At 42.2% G+C, this 20,612-nt stretch overlaps 1 protein-coding gene across 3 annotated transcripts in view; it reads left to right on the top strand.

Moving 5' to 3' along the window:
- Window positions 1-20,612, top strand: part of LOC121586502 (semaphorin-6D) — a 133,081-nt gene that overhangs the window by 50,027 nt on the left and 62,442 nt on the right. For all 3 annotated transcript variants that reach the window (XM_041903233.1, XM_041903234.1, XM_041903232.1), the window contains exon 3: window positions 19,957-20,104. The gene's annotated coding sequence lies outside the window, so the exon portion shown is untranslated. The remainder of the gene's footprint in view (window positions 1-19,956; window positions 20,105-20,612) is intronic.

The following is a 20,612-nucleotide window of genomic DNA, read 5'->3' as shown; positions in this document are numbered from 1 at the left end:
ACTGTACTGTCTTTAGTCATCCTATTTAGCTAGCCTGCCTAAGTATTCTGCAGAGCTGTCTGACTAAATCATTTGAATAGTTCTTCAGAGTAGGTAAGGCATACTTTCATAAACGGTCTCTATCCCTCTCCTCATTGTGTTGTGTACATTCCTCTCTTATGCGGTCTGTGTGTCTCTAACCTAACAGGCGTAAAAGTGTATCCATCTTTTTCAGAGCCTGAAAGAACAGGTGCAATGGATTATGGTCATTGCAGTTAATTACCATGTTTCTGAGCTGAACTATATAAGTTGAATATTTGCTTAATGAAAACTACAACTCCCTTCAGCCCAGAATCCCACATAGTTCTTGACTTGATTTCTCTCGTGAATGATTTGATTTCTCTCTAGAGAAACGGCGCGATGGGCTCAGAAAAAAACTAACTAAAAGGAATTCAAGTAATTGAACTGACGTCGGTCAATTAGTTGTTTAATAACCAAAAAAAAACAGAAATGTTGGTGAATCGCTCAGCACTAGACTATTTTAACACTGTCTCGCCTGTGACTAATCCTGGACTATACAGAGAGAGCCAAATCAGAGCCTAGTGAGAAGCCCTTATCAGATCCATCCCATAGAGGTGTGTTGCCAGTCTCACCCCCATTCACCGTTATGGGGCTCAGCCTTATCTTTAGGACAGAGGTGCCAACCATACAGACTACTGACAGGCCCTTTTTATGTGCCACAAGGGCAGATCCCAGATCAGATGGTAGCCGTGCCAGGTGGGTGGGTGGGTTAATGGATGGATGGATGGATGGATGAATGAGGGCCAGGGTTAGCATGCTCTTTCTCTGTATTCAACCTAGGATAATGTATTTAAAAAACTGTAAAAACGTAGACGGTAATCATAACTTTATCCCTGCATTGTATGAATCCCACAGCATTTCATTGCCTCTTTTAGGAATGTACAACAATTGCATATAATTGCAATTTTTGAAACCTCTTGTAAGACTACCAGATTTGGTCGTGACCCCTCCCTTGCTTATCACTCATGGTCATGTATGAGCGAGTGTGTCCATGAGCACACGTGTTTGTGAGTTTCTTGTCTTCACAGATTAACACCAGAGCTTGCACAAGTCCTTTTGATGGTGTGACTGTGTGAATTCCAGGTTCTGAAAGATTGACACCGTATATTGCACTACTTCCATGAACTGTGAAAACGATTAATCTTCGGGTGTGAGTGTGTGAATTCCTGGTTTTCAGATGTCAATAACAGACATAGTGGAAATGTGTTAGTGTTTAAGTTTATAAGGTTATAGTGACACAAGTGTATGCAGCTATTGGAGTGACAAATACAGTGCATTCGGAAATTATTCAGACTCCTTGACTTTTTCCACATTTTGTTGTGTTTCAGCCTTATTCTAAAATTGATCAAATTAAAAATGTTCCTCATCAATCTACACACAATACCCCATAATGACGAAGCGAAAACAGGTTTCTTGAAATTTTTGCAAATGTATTAAAAATAAAAAAAACATACCTTATTTTCACCCTTTGCTATGAGACTCAAAATTGAGCTCAGGTGCATCCTGTTTCCATTGATCATCCTTTAGATGTTTCTACAACTTGATTGGAGTCCACCTGTGGTAAATTCAATTGATTGGACATGATTTGGAAAGGCACACACCTGTCTATATTAGGTCCCACAGTTCACAGTGCATGTCAGAGCAAAAACCAAGCCATGAGGTCGAAGGAATTGTCCGTAGAGCTCCAAGACAGGATTGTGCCGAGGCACAGATCTGGGGAAGGGTAGTAAAACATTTCTGCAGCATTGAAGGTCCCCAAGAACACAGTGGCCTCCATCATTCTTAAATGGAAGAAGTTTGGAACCACCAAGACTCTTCCTAGAGCTGGCTGCCCAAACTGAGCAATCGAGGGAGAAGGGCCTTGGTCAGGGAGGTGACCAAGAATCATCTATAGAGATGGGAGAACCTTCCAGAAGGACATCCATCTCTGCAGCACTCCACCAATCAGGCCTTTATGGTAGAATGGCCAGATGGAAGCCACTCCTCAGTAAAAGGCACATGACAGCCCGCTTGGAGTTTGCCAAAAGGCACCAAAATAACTCTCAGACCATGAGAAACAAGATTCTCTGGTCTGATGAAACCAAGATTGAACTCTTTGGCCTGAATGCCAAGCGGCACATCTGGAGGAAACATGGCACCATCCCTACGGTGAAGCATGGTGGTGGCAGCATCATGCTGTGGGGATGTTCTTCAGTGGCAGGGACTCGATCCACAGTCAGGATCGAGGGAAAGATTAACATAGCAAAGTACAGAGAGATCCTTGATGAAAACCTTCTCCAGAGCACTCAGGTCCTCAGACTGGGGCGAAGGTTCACCTTCCAACAGGACAACGACCCTAAGCACACAGCCAAGACAATGCAGGAGTGACTTTGGGACAAGTCTCTGAATGTCCTTGAGTGGCCCAGCCAAAGCCCAGACTTGAACCCGATTGAACATCTTTGGAGATACCTGAAAATAGCTGTACAGTGAAGCTCCACATCCAACCTGACAGAACTTGAGAGGATCTGCAGAGAAAAATGGGAGAAACTCCCCAAATACCGGTGTGCCAAGCTTGTAGCGTCATACCCAAGATGACTCGAGGCTGTAATCGCTGCCAAAGGGGCTTCAACAAACTACTGAGTAAAGGGTCTGAATACTAACGTAAATGTGATAATTCAGTGTTTTCATTTTAATAAATTTGCAAAAATGTACTAAAATCAGTTTTTGCTTTGTCATTATGCGGTATTGTGTGTAGGTTGACAAGGGGTAAAAACGATTGAATCCACTTTAGAATAAGGCTGTAACATAACAAAATGTGGAAAAAGTCAAGGGGTCTGAATACTTTCCAAATGCATTGTAGCTGGGCAGAGTGGATTATTTTGTTTACGTGTGTTTGCATGGGTGTGTTTGTTTGCATGTGTAATTGCCTGTGTGTGCATGTGTGTGTATTTCTACTGTGTATGTTTGCACACACTCGTGTGTGTGTGTGTGTGTTTTTGTGTGCATATACAGTATTTATAACATATGTGTGTGGTATTAAGACTGGGTTATATATGGGCTAGTAGGACTTAACACTGCTGATCTGTGTGCATTGTGTTTAAGAGGCAGTAAAGCTGACATTATAGGAAGCCCAAAGTAATGGAGCTTAGACCAAATGTGGCCTCTGCTCTATGGTCGGCTGCTCAGGGCTTATGCAATTTAAAACATGACTGGGAGCTCTGTTAAATCCAGATATGGGCCTTTTTTTAAACAAAATATCTCGATCAGCTGTTCAAGTTGAACACAAGGAGGAGGATCTTTGACGAAATTTTAAAAGAGACTTAAAGAGTGCTTGTGGCTATCCTCCTTAACACTTGATCACCTGACTAGTCGTACAATGACAATGGAGAATTTGGCACCTGTTTATTTCTATGTTATGATAAACTACTCAATGGATGACACTGAGTTTGGAATATACAGGATGTGATTTTATCACACGCACATTGTGCGTTCATTGTATATGCACTGTTCACGTACTCCTGAGTGGCGCAGTGGTCTAAGGCACTGCATCGCAGTGCTAACTGTGCCACTAGAGATCCTGGTTCGAATCCAGGCTCTGTCGCAGCCGGCCGCGACCGGGAGACTCATGGGCGGCGCACAATTGGCCCAGCGTCGTCCAGGGTAGGGGAGGGAATGGCCGGCAGGGATGTAGCTCAGTTGATAGAGCATGGCGTTTGCAACGCCAGGGTTGTGGGTTCGATTCCCACGGGGGGCCAGTATAAAAAAATATGTATTCACTAACTGTAAGTCGCGCTGGATAAGAGCGTCTGCTAAATGACTGAAATGTAATGTAAATGTTCACTTTGAATCAGCCCCTCATGGACAGCGTAAAGAGATCCTTCGGCAAGTACAGTGCTGTGTTCATGAGTAAAAACAAACAAAATAGAATTATTGTAAAATTGACTGTGTCCATAAAATGTATATAGTATGTATAAGCTGGAAGTAGAGGCCTAAGCATTGTTGTTCACTAGTCTACTCCAATTAGGAAAGGGGTGGTGGGGTTGGAAAGTAATAAAGGCAAATATATATTTTTAAAGGATATGTATATGTATTTATATGTATGTATGTATGTATGTATGTATGTATGTATGTATGTATGTATGTATGTATGTATGTATGTATGTATGTATGTATGTATATGTATATATGTATGTATATGTATATGTATATGTATATGTATATGTATATATATATATATATATATATATATATATGTGTGTGTGTGTACAGTAGGGGAAAAAAGTATTTAGTCAGCCACCAATTGTGCAAGTTCTCCCACTTAAAAAGATGAGAGAGGCCTGTAATTTTCATCATAGGTACACGTCAACTATGACAGACAAATAGAGAAAAAAAAATCCAGAAAATCACATTGTAGGATTTTTAATGCATTTATTTGCAAATTATGGTGGAAAATAAGTATTTGGTCACCTACAAACAAGCAAGATTTCTGGCTCTCACAGACCTGTAACTTCTTCTTTAAGAGGCTCCTCTGTCCTCCACTCGTTACCTGTATTAATGGCACCTGTTTGAACTTGTTATCAGTATAAAAGACACCTGTCCACAACCTCAAACAGTCACACTCCAAACTCCACTATGGCCAAGACCAAAGAGCTGTCAAAGGACACCAGAAACAACATTGTAGACCTGCACCAGGCTGGGAAGACTGAATCTGCAATAGGTAAGCAGCTTGGTTTGAAGAAATCAACTGTGGGAGCAATTATTAGGAAATGGAAGACATACAAGACCACTGATAATCTCCCTCGATCTGGGGCTCCACGCAAGATCTCACTCCGTGGGGTCAAAATGATCACAAGAACGGTGAGCAAAAATCCCAGAAACACACGGGGGGACCTAGTGAATGACCTGCAGAGAGCTGGGACCAAAGTAACAAAGCCTACCATCAGTAACACACTACGCCGCCAGGGACTCAAATCCTGCAGTGCCAGACGTGTCCCCCAGCTTAAGCCAGTACATGTCCAGGCCCGTCTGAAGTTTGCTAGAGTGCATTTGGATGATCCAGAAGAGGATTGGGAGAATGTCATATGGTCAGATGAAACCAAAATATAACTTTTTGGTAAAAACTCAACTCGTCGTGTTTGGAGGACAAAGAATGCTGAGTTGCATCCAAAGAACACCATACCTACTGTGAAGCATGGGGGTGGAAACATCATGCTTTGGGGCTGTTTTTCTGCAAAGGAACCAGGACGTCTGGTCCATGTAAAGGAAAGAATGAATGGGGCCATGTATCGTGAGATTTTGAGTGAAAACCTCCTTCCATCAGCAAGGGCATTGAAGATGAAACGTGGCTGGGTCTTTCAGCATGACAATGATCCCAAACACACCGCCCGGGCAACGAAGGAGTGGCTTCGTAAGAAGCATTTCAAGGTCCTGGAGTGGCCTAGCCAGTCTCCAGATCTCAACCCCATAGAAAATCTTTGGAGGGAGTTGAAAGTCCGTGTTGCCCAGCGACAGCCCCAAAACATCACTGCTCTAGAGGAGATCTGCATGGAGGAATGGGCCAAAATACCAGCAACAGTGTGTGAAAACCTTGTGAAGACTTACAGAAAACGTTTGACCTGTGTCATTGCCAACAAAGGGTATATAACAAAGTATTGAGAAACTTTTGTTATTGACCAAATACTTATTTTCCACCATAATTTGCAAATAAATTCATTAAAAATCCTACAATGTGATTTTCTTGAAAAAAATCTCAATTTGTCTGTCATAGTTGACGTGTACCTATGATGAAAAATACAGGCCTCTCTCATCTTTTTAAGTGGGAGAACTTGCACAATTGGTGGCTGACTAAATACTTTTTTTCCCCACTGTATGTGTGAGAAAAAACATATGGGGAATTGGAAGTGATGCAGACAATTACATTGATGGAAGTTACAATCTATCTGCAATATTAAAGGTGATCTACCCCCTAAAAAAAAAAAGTACAGTGCTGTGAGTAATACAGAGGTTTCTGCTCATCTCTGAGCATTTTATCCATGCCAAAACATCCATGTGAGGTGTGTTAGGGTGGAACGAGGGCCCCAACGCTTTCGATTCCACCTGGAACCTGGCAAAATGCTACACATGCCAAGGCTGCCTTTAACACTGCATTCCCCACTTCTGAGAGAGCTGTGTGTTGTAAGGTTTCTATTTGTGTTTCTCTTCACGCCTACAGACAGATGCGGCCTGTCACACAGAGAAATAGGCAGATACATAGTTAGATGTACACACACTCACACAGACAGACACTTACGTCCATGGTCTCTCTCACACCGACACACAAAGAGGTTCTCAGTATCAGTACTGGGAGGGTTATGGTTGCCTTACCTCAACCATAAATTAGTCAGTTCCACTAAACAGCAGAGGAACAATTAGGTCCACACTCCAGAGTATCCCCGGGCAACCTGTAACCTTTGAACCTCTGGGCCTTGTAGAGATTTGTCAAGCCTGAAGGCATTTCTTGGCCACAGGTACACATAGTGAAATTCACACACACACCAGGCCTCAGCCCATGTACTGTAAGCCATCAGTGATTGCGAAAGTGAGGGTCTCTATCTTAAATGCCAAAACAAGACAAACCATATCTATCACAAGGCAGCCAGTGTAGATAGAGAGGATTATAGGTAGCTGTGTCTCTGGCTCAGCCATGTTTACAGGGAGCATGGAGGGTGTACATGGAAAGATGGGTGTGTGCTAGGGAGGGAACAGCAGGAAGGGAACGGAGCAATGGATAGAGATGTCAAGGTGAGTGAGAGGGCAAAGACGGACAGATGGGGAGGAGGAAAAGAAGCAGAGACCTGTAGGAGTGAGGGAAAGAGTGAGAGCGTTGCGTGTTTATGATGTTTGCAGAGATGGAAGACGACATGGGGAGATTATTAACTGTCTCAATCCGAGGGATGTTGACTGCAGGAGTGTACTGCCACATATCTTACAATCTGTGTTTATACACACACACCGCAGACACAAACACACGTACTGTCTGAGATTGTTTTCGACCGCTATCTTATCTTTGATTTGTCTGGACAGAGAGAGAAAGTACAGCAGGGATTGCAGGGTTGTTTTAGGGAGGGAGGTATGGGGAAAGTGTTCTGAACAGGAACCTATACTTTAGGGGAGTGTTTACTTGTATTTTACTTCCACATAAGACTTTTTCCTCAAATTGGCCCCCAAACCAACATCGAGGCAATATGTTCAGTTGAAACCAGAAGAAAGCAGTTGTACAGTTTGACCTACACCATGATGGAGGGTGGGATAAATGGTCAATTGAAATCATTTTGGCACTTCAGGTGGTCACAACAGTACATTTGTCTTGGCAGAATCCACTACACCACCTAAGTAATGGATTTGTGAAAAATATAACTGCTCTCCTCAGATTATTATAACTAAAATCTATTGTGTATCAGACGGCTCAGTAGGTTAGAGCGTGGTGCTAGCACCAAGGGTGGTTCGTTTGATTCCCACAAGGGCCACAAGAATAGTTCTAAATATATGTTAGCTTCATTTAGCAGGAGCTTTTGGATAAAGGTGTCTATTAAATGACCGATTTTGTAATATTATTTTGTATTCTCAGTTTGTCTCTGTTTTTGTGATGTAGCCCCGAGCCCTCTGTACAGATAGGTGGGTGTGTTTTTGTTGCCGGTGTGTTTGTGTGTATGTGACTTTTTGTGCGTGTGTATGCAGTGTGTGTGTGTTTGTGTTGGCGGTGTGTGTTTATACAGGTGACAGCCGGGTGGCGGTGAGGGGCTTTTTAGAAGGGTAATGGGATGCATCGGCAGGAGTTTGGGTAAATATCAACGCGTGGGTGTGAATATTCACAGTGGGCATACAGTAAACAGACACACACACACACACACACACACACACAGAGGGCTCTGGTTTCAATCTTGTATCTGCCATCATACCACATCAGTGCAGAGAGAGCCCTCTTGAAAAAGTGAGCCATAGAGTGGACCCTGTCAAAACATGGCATTGTCTGAAAAGTGTCTTTGAGACACACTACTCGTGACGTCAAGCAAAGCGGATGTTATTGTTGTTTTTTATTTTCTTCGTCCAATAACCTCCAGACACCGACAAACAAGCCTTGTCACCAGAAGTGGCAAGTCTTCTTGTCAGTCAGCAGCATTTCTATAATGGGGTTGCTAGGGGGACCTTTTCTTTTAGACGGTTCACACCTACTCTCTCAGCCAATTAGAGCGGTCCAGGAACACCAAAGGAGCCAATTAGAACATGCCTCAAACTCCTGAGGAGCCAATTAAAGGAGGGTGAGTTGTGTGGGTTGGTGACAATTGTTTTGGAAGTAGTGAGGATTGAGGCAAAGTGTGTGTGTGTGTGTGTGTGTGTGTGTGTGTGTGTGTGTGTGTGTGTGTGTCAAGAGAAGACATGATGATTTAGAGCTCCAGGCTCACTTCGTTACGGTTCTCTGACATCACCTGTGGAAGATATGTCATGGTCTGTGCCAGATAAAAACAAATCTCTCCCAAGTGTGGCGCTCCTTTAAAGGTGCAAGACCAGTTGTCTTCTTTATGGTTGTGAATGCACATATGGACATTGTAAATTATATATTTACAATATAGACCCGTGCATTTCTGCATGTAAATGTACATTTGTTCAGCATGTCGTTAATATAGAACATGAATGTTCTTTGTGACAACCCATTCACAAATTAAGTATCATTAGTAATTGTCATTCATCATGACTAATTGCATGCCTAAACATCTCCATATCCCTTTAAGAAACATCACAACATTAAATATAGGCTTTCTGGGCACTCAAATCCCAGTGATAGTTTCCCCTCATCCCCTTTAATTCACTAGAGGCCATAATCTCTGCTATAGGCTTATAGAGAGATTTACTAAAGCCTATAGTCGTTTATCAGTAAGTAGACCTACATCTTTCACAACATCATCATAACAATAAGGAGGAGTTAGTCATCCATAGACTGATATAAAGTCAGTTTTGCAGTTGATCACTTATATGTTAAGATTAGGATGTGAAACATTTAAGATGATCTTAGATATGTGTCTAAGTGCCTATTGTACACAGAGCTCATAATAGCAATTTAATTATGCATTTGTTAATGGTAGGGCTTAGTGTGTTGAGTTGCTAAAATGACACAATGTGTGAACTGGATTAGTGATTAATATCTCACATTATTGATTTTCGGTTTTCTATACCCATGATTTTCTATGTTATTCAGCTGTTTTGATGACAGGCATCTTATGTAGGACATACAGCCATTAGCCTACAACCCAACTGAAAAGGGTCAAGACAAAGATCCTGTGGTTGGCCGAACCAAGCACTTGTACAAAGAGCACACAGCACAGTCACAGCTGATGTTTAGAGTGGCCAACTGAACAGAGTTTGGTTTATTTATATCAGCTGAGTGCTAACAAAGTAACTGTTATTCAAATACTTGTGGCTGAAATGTTAAATATGGCAATGAGTTGGAGTGATGAAAGCTAATGGAATATAGTTTTTACCAGTGTTGTAGGACTCGAGACCACATTTTGAGTGTCTCGGTCTTGACTCTGTGTCGGATACATTTGTACTCGGTCTTGACTCGTCTCGGACAGTGAGGATTTCTTCCCAAGACCAGCCGAGACCAGTGGAGTAGAAAACTCATAATTGTCAGCTTCCATTCAGAAAGCGCATAGAAACGCTTCGCCAGGCCAAATATATACACTCCTGTCTTGAAACATTAATACCTGCAGTCTTTATATCTGTTATAGACATGTTTGCGCATTGGCGAACCTATTGGACCGAGGCCTTCAGTGTGTGACAGGTTCGTGATGCTGAAAGGACAGCAACGGTAATACCAGCGCACTCATGTAGGAGTGCACTTTTTGTAAAACACAAAGGGCCATTGGCGTAGTGGAGGCTATACGCAGGTAGAGGCCCTATGCACACTTTTTTGTTATTGTTCTTATACTCACTTCTTAATCCCCATTGATATGTATCAAAGTAGTGTAGTGGAGGTATACGATTTATTAGTTATGTAGTACAAGAGAGAAATCATGCACAAAGTAGCCTACACAATCGCAAAGCACGTGAAATATATTCACATGCGCGCAGCACACAGCCTAGTTTCAGCGGAATATCATCTGCAGGCAGCAAGAGCGCACAGCTCTCAACTGGTTTTGGCATGGAGCCGCTCACAGAAGAACGATATCGGTAGCGGGTGGAGTAGGTAGGAAAGACGTTTCAATTTAAGATATCTACCAGTAAATGCTAACTAAGGCAACAATGGGTATGCAAACCAGGTATTGAAAAAGTTTAGTCCGAGGTCTTAGTTAGTAGGCTATTTGTGATGCGCAATTCAGTCGTCATGCGCTGTTTGCATCATGGGCGTCGGCATTGTGGAGCCAGGCCCACCCAATCAGATTGAGCAAAAATAAGAAATTATTATTACAAAAATACTCCTCAGCACCCCCCCTGGACTTAGAACATCACATTTTAGTTGTTTTTCTATTTTAAAAAATGATTTAGAGAGTGCAAATCTTAAAAATATATAGGAAAACGTATAAAAAAAACATAGGAAAACACAGGATTCTTCTTTCCTTTGCTGGGCAGGCCATTTGGAAAAATGTAGGCTACATTTTTGTATACATCCACATCTCCAGGCACCACTAGATGGGGCAAATGGAAAGACAGCAGTAATGCACAGCATGATGTTAAAGATAAGCAGTCCATTCATTTACATTTACATTTTAGTCATTTAGCAGACGCTTTTATCTAGAGTGACTTACAGTTGGTGAGTGCATAAATTTTTCATACTGGCCCCCGTGGGAATCGAACCCACAATACTGGCGTTGCAAACGCCATGCTCTACCAACTGAGCTACACAGGGCCTATTCACTCTGACATAATAAGCCAGTAGGTCCCAATCATAAGAATACAAAAACACAACCATTAGGCTAATAATTTCCTAATCGAAATGTACAACTATTACTTCCCATTGCAAAAAACATTTCATGTTTAGCACACAAAGTAACCGGTGACCTAAAGTTTAAATGCAACAATGTTTTACACACAAGTTATTTTCAAAGAGATGGCTAACAGCAAGCAAGCTCCAATAAAAAACACAATTCCACTCACCAGATGATGATCATTTTAAACTTAACTTCTTGTTGAAAGTTATTCTTGAAAAGGGAGAAGCTAACAAATGAGCAACAACATCCTATTCGATAACACCAGCTGCAGCCGCTGCAAACTAGCCTACAACAAAAGATAGCTAGCTAAACTGTGGGCTTGCTGTTGCGCAGTGACCTGTTGGCCTTTGAGAAGGCAGAAGTTTCCATACGTCTTTTGTCAAAATGGTCCCACCCATTACAAGTCCAAATTTGACCGACTGGCTCGATTCGGTCTTATGTAGAAACATTTGAAATTGTGTTTTTTACATTGAATAAAAGTAGAGACTCAGAGCTAGAAAATGGTATGTCATACACTACAGTTGAGGAACAATGGGAAAGTAATTCTGCTTTTAAAGTTGATAAACTTGTAACCTCACTTTTGAGAAAACGTCCCTTGAATGTTTTGGTAAACCTACTGGAGAGGTCTTCTTTGTCTACACCCATTCAGCATCGTTCACACCCTCTTAAGCCTTAGCCCCTCCCATCTCTTTAAGGATTCACATGTGAGGCCATGTACTAAACAACCAAAGCTGCTGGCAACAATTTAATGACACTTTTTTACCAACGTTTACTGACACCGGCCATATTCAATGGGTGTTGAGCGTTTGTAAATTTGTCTGTTATTCTGCGCTCTGGCACACTGATGAGAATGCTCTGAAATCGGAGTAGATGACCAGAGCGAATTTACCAGATACATCTATCGACAGTTGTCGCAGTGACATCATGAACAGTCTATTGAAATGGTTACTTGCATAGTGGAGTCTTTTGTTTAGATATGTAGCTAGCTAACTAGCTAAACAATGAACCATAATCCCAACTCATAACGTTACTACCCTGCATGAATCTGCAGGTAACTAACCAACCAGGTACAATGTTAGCTAGCTAGCTAGCTAACATTAGTCTATAACTAGCAATGGAAATGGCTCTGAGATACAAATAATATTACTACACAGATCATACACATAACGTTAGCTAGCCAGCCAGCTAGCTAACATCAGCTAGCTAGCTAGCTAACAGTACGCTTTAACTTGAAATGAAAACAACTTTAGAAACTTTAGAAAAAATTAGAAACGTGTAATATCTGAAAATGTAGCTAGCTAGACTATCTTACCCGTATACATGATAGACACTTCTCCCTCTCTGTCACGGATGCCATGGTTGCCCTTAGTTTGAAGATGTAATCCGGAGACAGGTGTTTTATACAACAACCTTCTGTGTGTTCTCTTTTCGACTCCCTCTGCATATTTGCAATCAAACGCCAGAATTTTCTCCATCTCCTTAGCTATCATACTCTAATTCCACCTGGCATTCCACTGATTTCAAAACTCGGTCCTCCAGAAAGTGGATTAAAAAATAAAGTTTACGTTCAAATGGCTCTCCTGTGAAGTAGTGATGCGCGACATACGCCTAGTTTCCTGAAACGAGTCACAAATGTTATTGGTTGATTCCACTGTCACTCACAAATTTTGCCCTAGTACATTTGAATGGCAGATGCCTTCTATCTAGCTTCTGATGCCCTAGCCAATGGTTGACTTAGCTAGCTAGATTTATCTCCCCAGAAACCGCCAAAGAAAAATCCTGATTGATCATTTTTTCTCTTCAGTGTTAACCCTTTCCATTCCAACAAAAACCGAATAGATTAATTCAGAACATCATTGAAAACAATTATATATTTAGAATTTTTATTTATTTTATTATTATTATCACTATTTTATAAATCCTTAACCCTTCTCTGAAGGCATAGAAGGCCCTCATTGTTCCCCACTGTGTTTGGGTTAGTAATAATTTGTAGAGTGGCTCTATTTTCCCTCAGCATGCATTTTTTTTACCATTCTGAATGTCTAAAGAATCCATATGTTCTTCTGAAATATGAACAGAGAAATACTGTACATTTTGAACTCTTACTATGGTGGCGATTTGACAAAATTACAATCATGGCCTTGAATTGGACTCATGTTTTTCTCAGTCTCGGGCTCCTTGTCCCCCTCCCGGTCTCAGTCTTGACTCAGTCTAGCCCCCTTACTGTAGTATGACTGTCATCTGGGTCATCTGGCCAACAGATGTGGAACTAAGGGAAGTATAGTTTTTCCTGTGGGTTCACTGCCCAAGCACAGTGAGAGACTTTGGCTAGCCCACATGGCGTGCAGGAGCATCGGTTTAATGAGCTATGGAGTTTATACGTGAGCATTCAATGAACTCTACGGTGAAACACTAGGGATAATACGTTTTTCATAGGATATAAATTATTGTGGACCAACCCAGCCCGCGTGAATGTGTGTGAGCTGTATACTCATAACTACATTTGGTACACTAGCAAGCACCAACTCTTTAATAAAGTACTTTTATTATGAGACTTCCTCCAATGTACAGACACGTTATGCATGCCTACCCACACACAAATATGCAAAATATTGCATGATACACACACAATGTCACTCTTGTGAGTAGTGGTTGCATCTGAAACCGGTCTCTAAGAATTAGAAACATAATTCTCTGTAAGTCACAAAAGCACCCATAAGGACACAATCATAAAGCCACACACACACACCTACACACCTACACACAAACACTTAGCCTGCGTCCGTAGACATCTGTAATCCGTCTGATCCAGTTAGCACATTCCATCATCAGCCGGGGGGGAGGGGGGGGGGCAACAACCGCCTTGTGCAGTCGCTCCAGGCAACACAGAGGCACCTACGCCCACTCCACCTCAGCATTGGGTCTTCAATTAGTTCTGCCTGGCTACTCTCTTGCTCTGTTTCTCTATCTCTCTCTCTCGCTCCCTCTTCTCTCTCCCTTTCTCCCTCTTTCTCTCTTTCCCCCTATCTCTTCTTCTCTACCATTCTTCTTCCTCTTCATCTCGATCTGTCTGCACTCTTCCACCCCTCTCTCAATATTCTCTGCTCCTTTCCTTACACTCACTCTTCTCTCCATCTTCCCTCTTTCTTCTTATAACATCTTTGTTTATCCTCTCTTCCCATCTTTTCCATCCTCTCCTCTTCCTCTCCACCCTCTTCTCCTTTCGTGTTGACAATTTCCCTGCAACAAAAAGACCAACGTTGTTTTTGCCTCTTTTGGACTGCAGTGTATGAGAGTTATGGAGAGACAGGTGGCAATAAAAGAGTTTGAGACCTTGCTTTGTTCATCCCCTTATCACAGTTTGCCCCATAATTGAGGTTAATTGGGGTTAATTGCTCAGTCCTGATTTGACATCTTGTTCAAGCCCTTAGTGTTGGAATGCATCCTCCCTTAAGTCTGCTCCAATGGAAGAAAAACAGTTATGCTTATACTGTAGGAGATATGGATGAACTGTGAGTGTCTGCCTGCCTGCCTGCCTGTGTCTGTCTATGACAATGTCCATCGTGTCTCTGTTCGCCTGGACATTGTTTGTCATCAGGCAGTAAGCCATTCTGATTACCCAGCTGACGATAAGAGCAAAATCAGAGTGGACAGTGAAAGCACAACTCGTCTTTGTCTCGTCGCTACAGTGTGTAATATCCTGCGATGTCCCAAATGGCATATCCTAGAATTAACACAGACAGACAAACCCGTGGATCCCGAGATTAACGCCTGTGGCACTCCGTTATTCAATTTTGTAATGAAAACAGGGTTGATATTGATGTTGGCGTATTATTGAGCTGTGTATAGGAATGTATTTTGTTTTTCCTTTAGAACTGGGGCAGAGAATATGAGTACTGACTTGTCATAAAGCCTGCATATTTTTAAACATAACAGCCTGTTTGCCAATGTGGTAGTTGAAAAGTAGACAAGTAAAAAATATGTCAGCAAAATTTTTGCTCAAGCCTAACCCCTTGAATAACACACCCACCATTGTTTAAACTTCAAAACCACCCCCAAAGGGTCTGTAGGGGCATGGCAAGTTAAACCGGGCCAATCCTTGACCTTGCTGCACACACCTTACTACGGTTGTAATCCCATCAGTGATTCAGCCAATCAGCTCCTTGTATTCCCCTCATTGACCATAGCTGAGCCCCACGGCATCTGTTAAGATGAGGTTATAGTAGAAGTGCTCTGAGAAGAGTGGCTGTGGTGGCTCTAGTGTGTGTGTGGAGGAGGGGGGGTTCTGGAAAACGTGAAGCTCTGACGTGTGTGTAAGTGTGCCCGTGTCCCTCCAGTATGGCTGGTGGGAGGGCGTATTGATCATTCCGCCTGTTGGGCAGTGATGACATTGATTCTTATTACACCCTGTTAAAGCAGAGGTCCCTCACCACCTGTTACCAAGGGCAACCAGCAAATGGCTTCCAGAGGGGCTGAGATGCATCATCTCCGTTGGACACACATACACAAAGGTGCACACACACACACACACAAACTAATTTCAATAGACATTCTCTCCCCTCTGAGTCCCATCCACAAAATATCAGCGGGGATTGTATCATTAGAACTCTCTAGTGTAGAGTAGTAACATTCCTCCCGTGATGAAAAGCTCTCAGCCATGGTTTGTGAGTCATTGGGAATCTTTATGGTTACCCCACAAGGATGTTCAGCACTGTTCAGTGGAACTAATGTCTTCTGTGACTCAGAACAGACTTGAAATGGCCTGATTGGTTGGGCAACAGGAAGAAGTGAATCATTTATTGATGTGCTCGTTTCGTAACAGGAAGTGAGGTCACACCCATTGATCAAAAGTGACGGTTCCGATCTAACTGTCAAGCTGTTGGACAGCGATGGATGAGAAGTGACAGAAAAGAAGACAAGAGACCGAACACGAAGAGTGAGGGGGGAATAAAGTAGTGAAAGAATAGAACACTGGAGAGAAAGTGAGACCGGGATGAGACAGGAAGAAAGTCAGGAGTCCTAATACAAACCAAAGGATCGGCGAGGAGGGCGTGTTTGAGAAAGAGGGATGGACATTTAGAGGGGAGAAGTTGAGTTGAAAGGAAAAAGGAGGAGGAAGGAAGCAGAGGTTTTCATTAAGTGTGAGGGGGAGTGGAGTCAATGAATCATGGCCTAACGAGGATGAGCCTCATTACGACCCGGTGTTGCCACGGGGACGGATTGAGAAAATGTACTCTGGTTAAGGCAGGCCGGGATACTCGTTAGAACTCATTAATCATTGGTCACAACCATGTCTGCTAGCTCTCAGGCTCTATCTACTTGAGGAACCATCTTTGTTCTTGAGGGACACATTGAGAGAAGTGTTGCTGTGGTTTAAGTCAGATTGAAAAGGAGATTGGCTCGAAGATGAATGAGAAAATGGGCACCTCGGAACTAGGAACTCAAACAAGCGGGAAAAATAGGTGCTTATACACCCAGCCAAATCACTTCTGAACATTAGACTAATTCAGAGTAAAGTTTCTGGAGCACTTATTCGTCTTTGCACTCGCTTTAGTGGAAGTTTGACGGACTCCATTAAAAAGTAAAGATGGTTTCTCTAAGGGCTCACTTGATGAAAACTTGTCCATCTTGTAGGCTTTTTTTTTTTTTTTTTTTTTACTCTGGTATACTCAGCATTGAGCCCTATCATTTCAAACTTGAAAATCTTTAATTAAATAGGGATGAACAAAAAAAGTTGAACAAAGACACTGTCATCACACAAGTTGTTATTACCTGGATAGTTGTGTTTAGTAAATAAACTTGTACTGATAGCTGATGAAAAATCAGCTGGAGTGTGTCCAAGTCTACCCGAAGAGATGCTGTCTGTTTTTGTCAGGCTATGCTGTCTCTTTTTGCTGAAACAGTTTGGCTTAAAAACCCTAGATCAGATGAACTCTCTCTGAACTCACTATAGGGACTTTGTAGCAAAGTATAAAACACACACCTGTAACTGCATCAGCCAATTGTAAACCCATTATAGGACTGCAGCCTCCTTTATCAATACTTCTCTTTATTGCAGCTGTCTTTCTCTCTGCCACTTATTCAACCCTGCACCCCCCCACTTCTACTCTAAGTCCACTGCATCATTCTTTCATATTTCCATTTTCTTTACCTCTGCATCACTCCATTTCTGCCTGCTCTCATTCTCTGCCTCTCTCTCTTCCTTTATTTATTGGTCTTTGTCTCATGGTAAAATCCAGATAGATTCCCTCTAGATATGTTGGCCATGAGAGGTAGCTGTCACAGGCCAAACCCTTTTACACAATCAGTCTCTCAGATCGGTGTACTATTGTAGATTAAATCTCCAAAATGCATCAATGGAGTAATTAATTGGCCCAAAAATAAAGCCATTGAAAGACCAACTCTGAACAGCTGCCTGGTGTCAGCCAAACATCCAATTAATCCAGTAATAAAACAACCAGACAGATAGACAACTTGTTTATCCTTCAGTAGCCTTCAACTGCTCTTAAACACTAGTAAAACTAAATGCATGCTTTTCAATCGAACGCTGCTAGCACCCGCCCACCCGACTAGAATCACCACTCTCGACGGGTCTGACCTAGAGTATGTGGACAACTACAAATATCTAGGTGTCTGGTTAGACTGTAAACTCAACTTCCAGACTCACATAAAGAATCTCCAATCCAAAGTTAAATCTAGAATCGGCTTCCTATTTCGCAACAAAGCCTCCTTCACTCATGCTGCCAAACATGCCCTCGTAAAACTGACTATCCTACCGATCCTTGACTTCGGCGATGTCATTTACAAAATAGCCTCCAACACTCTACTCAGCAAATTGGATGTAGTCTATCACAGTGCCATCCGTTTTGTCTCCAAAGCCCCATACACTACCCACCACTGTGACCTGTACGCTCTTGTTGGCTGGTCCTCACTACATGTTCGTCGTCAAACCCACTGGCTCCAGGCCATCTATAAATCACTGCTAGGCAAATCCCCGCCTTATCTTAGCTCATTGGTCACCATAGCAGCACCCACCCGCAGTCTGCGCTCCAGCAGGTATATCTCACTGGTCATTCCCAAAGCCAACACCTCCTTTGGCCGCCATTCCTTCCAGTTCTCTGCTGCCAATGACTGGAACGAATTGCAAAAATCTCTGAAGCTGGAGACTCTTATCTCCCCCAATAACTTTAAGCATCAGTTGTCAGAGCACCTTACCGATCACTGCACCTGTACACAGCCCATCTGAAATTAGCCCACCCAACTACCTCATCCCTATATTGTTATTTAATTTGCTCTTTTGCACCCCAGTATCTCTATTTGCACATAATCTCTTGCACATCTAGCATTACAGTGTTAATACTATTGTAATTATTCTGCACTATAGCCTATTTATTGCCTTACCTCCATAACTTGCTACATTTGCACACACTGTATATATATTTTCTGTTGTATTTCTGACTTTATGTTTTTTTTACCCCATATGTAACTCTGTGTTGTTTTTATTGCACTACTTTGCTTTATCTTGGCCAGGTCGCAGTTGTAAATGAGAACCTGTTCTCAACTGGCTTACCTGGTTAAATAAAGGTGAAATAAAATAAAAATAAAATTAAGCATGCACCCAATGAAGTTTGTCCAATACAGTACAAACGACTCCATTGTGATGGAAAATTATGTTAGAGTGACATATAGATTTTCAGACTTTATGTACTAAAAACCCATTGGCAGTGTAAAAAGATCATAAAGAGAACACCATTATCGTGGAATAAGCGATATAAACAGAGGCATTTCTAAAATGAAAGGGCAACAGAATGAAGAAAGAGGGTGTACTTTGGGTGAACAAGTGATGATAAAGAGACTGTAGATCAACAGAAAGGCAACAACTGGGCTTGTTGTGGAATAAAAAATGATCTGTATTACAAATCCTGACTCAAACAGAGGAAGTCGAGCTGACGGCCAGATTGAGAATGGGAATGGCATCAGAGGGTGAAATGGGCAAAACGGCATATCAGGATAAAACCCTCAAACATTGTTTTGTTGGAGAAAGTACAAGATAAAAAGCCAGTGACAGGATAATACAGACGGATGATGGATCATAACAATAGGGCCATTACAAGGCCTGAGGGCTTAGAGCCTTTCGATTCGTCTCTTATTCGGCTTCCTATTGGCCAGGTGGTCTCTCTGGGTTGCCGTTGCCACGGTAGCAGGTTTGTTATCTGGCCTCACCTCAGTGGTCATGTTCCTCTCTGGTAAGATTAGATTAGAGTGCCTCAGCCAGTCTCCTGTGGGCTCCATTGTGTGTTTAACTCTTGAGCTCACTCTCGTTAGTCAAGTTCAATTATAATTGGACCAAGACTTCGTTAAAAAAATCTGATTAGTAAAGGTTATTCAACAAAAACGTTCCCTCCAGTAAAAAGTTAGTATGTCAAATCCAGGAAATAGGCTACTTTTAACATTATTGTTTTTGTTTAATAGTGATCTAATAGCACAGTAAGGAATTAAGTTATTCTAATGATAGTTCTTTACTTTATCTTTATTTATTTATTGGACTTAAAATAGTTAAATTTGCAGACAGACAGATTGTGCCGTCATTTTATGATAGAGATCTATTTACTTGGATGTCGTCAGTCAAACCTAATGCCACTGACCGCCATGCCCCACTAATAGGGGACCATGTTGAGGTCACCATTTGAAGTTTTGAGTCAACCACTCTTGGCCTCCACTGCACCCCAAACAGATGGATTTGTTAATGTCTCCCGGTTATCTGTTTATCAGGATGTTTGTATGCGGATTACGTTAGGAGGCCCTCTCTCTCCCACTCTGTCTCCCTAACTACAATCACAAACCCTGGATTGGACGGTCAGAGGGGTGAAGCGAAAACTAGACTGGGCCATTTTGTTGCGTGTTTAGAAAAGTCAAAGTTTCTGATTAAATGTTGTTCTTCTTGTTATCACAGGACTTTGCTGAGGACCACTGCGGGGGTCCACCCCCACCTTCCACCTCCATCTCTTCTTTCTGAACCATTGTTTCATCCACTTCCTGTGAACTTCGACGATAGTGACTGATTGCATGCTGCATCTGCCAGTCTCAGCAGGTTCAAGACTGTGAGTATCAACGAGTTTCTCTCCTATTGCAGGACATGGTTAGATTTCTCTTTGAGCTCAGTGGAGCAGTATGTAAAAGCAACAGCACCATGGGAGAGGGCATCTTGGGTGATTGAATTTGATCAATGTCCCAACTTCTATTCTCAGCCCAGCGATTTTGATTTCATAATGCACTTTACTTGATCAGCAAAGTCCCAAAGCCAAGGTATTGTAATCCCCCTATAGCAATGCCGATCACAACCTTGATGCAGTTACTGGCGCAATATCTAAAGTGGCAGCACTTGTATAAGCTCCGGAGAGACATATGGTTAGCTAAATCCATTGTGTGTGGCCCTAACGATATTACTCTGATCTCTCAATGTTTTCACTAGGGCTGGGAATTGCTAGGGACCTCACAATACGATATTAACACTATAGTTAGGGGCCAATACGAAATGTATTGCAATTCTCACGATTCTATATGTATTGCGATTCGACACTGTGATTTTATTGCGACTCGATGTTCCAA

Source organism: Coregonus clupeaformis, chromosome 17 (assembly GCF_020615455.1).
Source record: "Coregonus clupeaformis isolate EN_2021a chromosome 17, ASM2061545v1, whole genome shotgun sequence".
Lineage (NCBI taxonomy): Eukaryota > Metazoa > Chordata > Actinopteri > Salmoniformes > Salmonidae > Coregonus > Coregonus clupeaformis.
Note: the sequence above shows the minus strand (reverse complement) of the source record. Positions and strands in the feature narration are given on the sequence as shown.